Source organism: Taurulus bubalis (genome assembly GCF_910589615.1).
Source record: "Taurulus bubalis genome assembly, chromosome: 10".
In the NCBI taxonomy this organism is placed as follows: Eukaryota; Metazoa; Chordata; class Actinopteri; order Perciformes; family Cottidae; genus Taurulus; species Taurulus bubalis.
Window position 1 is genome coordinate 4,149,597 of NC_136598.1, and position 3,707 is coordinate 4,153,303.

The following is a 3,707-nucleotide window of genomic DNA, read 5'->3' on the forward strand; positions in this document are numbered from 1 at the left end:
TGAAAAACAGCCACGTCTCCTTTTCTGCATTCAAACCTGTTCCAGGACTTTAGAGCTTGGGCTGAATGCCGACTGATGTCTGAGCCAAGCAAAGTGAACTCACTGAAGTTTGCAAAAACATCCCACCACACGTTACGTTTTAGGCACTCACTGGAAGCCATTCCTCTAAGGTGTCCCTTTAGTGTCCTAATAAGGTGTGAAACCCTTACAGCAAGGCTTTCCCCGATAATGCTCTCCAACCTGCACGACACTGAGGGTCCTAGAGGCCTTTTAAAAGCCTTGAAGTGTGTTCACCCACCTACCTTACCCAACGCTTCTCTCCCTCCGTGGAAGCCATCTCTCCATCTTCTTAGTGCCCCACGACAAGGACACACTCTCAACCTTCAAAAGCCATTCAAGTACTTAAAAAGACACTTTGCTATCTTTTCATTCCGACTCGTCTGCCTGTGTTTTTGCGTGTCTGTGTAGCTGCCCACTTTCTACTTGCTTCTCTCACTCCAAAAAAAAAATGTTCATTCACATTTCACCTCAACGTTTCAGGAGTGTTTCATTCACAGAAAACAGAAGTTGGACTTTTTCAAATTCTTAATAGAGAGTGTCTTTGTTCTAATTTTGCACGCCAACTGTTCTGCCGTAGCACAAACATTTCCCTTAAACTCTGCCTTCATCCTCACACGTGTCATCTCTCTGCATGGGGGTCATCGTCCTCTCCGGGAAAAAGCCTTTTATCTCACAGCATTGGTGGACCGGTTATATCCTTGTCTTGTACAGAAGGAAAACAAATAATTTATTTTCTCAGTGGTGGCACCACCTCAACCGCAACCTGTTCACAAAAAGTGTTTCTATTGGTTTGGCAGACCAGGTGTGTTTCTCTCTGTGTGAATGTGTATATATTTACTGTACATGCGTGGAAGATCAAAATGGGTTAATTTGTTTGCGTGATGGTGCTTCTTCAGTGTATGTTGTTTTCCGTGCAAATGGTTCGCTGAAAGACGTGCAGCACTTCTTCAAAATAAGATCTCATCCGTTTTGTCTTTGACAGGTTTTACATTCCTCACTCACAGTCAGTAGCACTTTGTGTGGATCCCGCTCATGCCACTGAAATGGACACAAAATAAGTGAACACTGAGGGATAATGCTACCTGATTTCAACATCAACCTCATGTTGGACCATTTGGAAGCTTCATATTCTCCTCTGACCGGTTGTCTTCAACATCTGTGGCCCTTTGAGAGCCATGCTTTGTTCCCTCTCTGTGGGCCGGTTGGCTCACGGCTGACAAATCAACTTTTATCTCCGCACGGTGGTCGAAAAGTTTGTCTTGGCTGCAGGTGGTATTTTACTTGAAAGTGCACATTTCTCTCTGTGTGTGTGTGAGTGTGTGTGAGTGTGTGAGTGAGAGAGAGAGAGAGTGAGTGAGGGTGAATATGCGTGTTTGTGTTACTATTTGTATGGGATGATGACAATCCCCTCAGAGTGAGCCCAAACTCATTCTCCTCGTGTGGTTAAGAACACTGAGTATTTATTAAATTTATTGTTATTATTGGAAAAGATAATTGTTATTACGATGCTCTTCCTGTGATATCTGTATATATTTGTTAATATAACAGGAAAAAAACAAGGAAAAAAACCTGCTTACTGAAACGTCCATGTTGTCTCCTGTCTCAACCTGTGACATTTCTGGTTTCAATGAGGAATAAGTGTGAAACGTAAAGAATGAGAGACAAATAATAAAAGTAAGAAAGATGCTTCAGTGTCAGTGCTACATCTAAGTTGTTATGTTATCCATGATATTATAGCATCTGAGCAGTGATGAAGGAAGTACTCAGATCCTTTCCTTAACCTTTTGAGCAAGGCAAGGCAAATTATTATTATTATAGCCTATTATCGGACAAAAAAAATATCGTTTTGTTTGAATGTTTCCTTAATTATCTCCGGAACCACATCGTTGTTTAACTTCATTTAAGGTTCTACAGTTCCGCAACCCTTGTGAGAAGATGCATGTGGTGTAAAACATAATTAAAGTAACCGTTAAGTTTAAGTATTTACGTAAACTCCGGCGACTATTCTGCTGCTCTGTCAGCTTGCCGTAAGGTTTCACTAAATCCATGATAAATACCCTTTACAAAGTCGGATTTCCCTAACAAACACATGTCAGTAACCGTACGGGCTTGTGTGAGTCTAGCAAAGCAATCAAAATCCTTACTTATTAGAACCTGTAAAATCACAAGTCGGCTGGAGGTTTCTTTTTTAGTCTCTGTCTCACAGCCGATATCGCTCCCTGTGACCCCCCACATTTCTAGAAACACGTCACACAGCAAGGGGGAAGGCTTATGCAAATGTTAATACCCAGCAGCCTCTAGTGAGACAATGTGAACCGAACGACACGTTTTGCTTTTACTAAAACACCTTCCTAATATGTCAAAGCTTGGTTTTGCAGTGATTTTTATTTGCAGGATTATTTAGGTCCTAATCTTGTACTTGTTAGATTGTTAATACTAATGCATCAGCATTTCAGTATTTTACATTTGTAGCTGAATCTAAGGGGTTGTGAGATGACTTTACTTTTCTCTAATATGTAATGCCATTTCTTTTCTTTGAGCCGTAAACATATATTTAAATGAAACTATGAAATCCCTCTCTGCTAACAACTCACAGTCATGGTGTGTAGTTGTTGAGGTGGCCTCAACTACACACTACTTTAGAGCTTACTTCAAACAATGTGTTGTGTCTCACAAGTTATTACGTTATTTAATGTAACATCTTTATCTTAAAAAGAACCGGTGACATAAAGGTTAAATATTAAAAACATTATAGATATATAGTGGAGTAAGAAGTACAATATTTCCCTCTGAAATGTTGTGTACGGAAGAACTATAAAGTAGCATAAAATGAAAATGCTCAAGGTAAATATAGGTAAATATGGTTTGGGTGTTACCTGCCTGCACAAGCAGAAACAAAGGTAACTGCAGTAACAGACAATTTCCTCTAGGTGTCACCACTGTGGCCTATGATGTCATGTCATTTCCCAGTCTGCATGTAATGCATTCCTATAGTTGCTCTCTGACTCTGCAGTTACCATGAAAGGCTATTGAAGGTGCTCTCAGCGCAGTTACCTCAGATTTTAAGATTTCATTTGAGATGTGGAGACACATTTTCTAAATGACATCCAAAATGTGATATTTCACACTGACGTGACACCATTGTTAAAGATGGATCCACTGTACATGCAGTGTGTACAGATGAAGCAAACACACACTCACACACTGCACAGTTGTGTCTGTCAGTGTGACCGCCAATCAACCACCCTTTCAGACGCCAGCCAGTTACCTAGCAACCCCTCTTCACTTCCATGGTGATGCTATGAAAAGCCACAACAAAGAAAAATGCTGAAAAAGGGACGATGGGCCAGAAAATTAAGTGAGAAAGAGAAAGAGAGAGAGATGAATAGAGAGAGAGAAAAAGAAATAGACACACACACACACACACACACACACACACACACACACACACACACACACACACACACAGAGACTGTGCTTTCTCTCTCTGCCCTAACAGCAGAGACTCTCACATGTTTATCACCTTCTCCATTTTCCCCTTCTCAAGGTTTTCTAAACAGTTTTCCACCATACTTTGTTTTCTTTCCCTTTGTTTCCGAGCGCAATGACGTCATATTCTGAATATGAAAGGATTCAGTGTTGGTGTC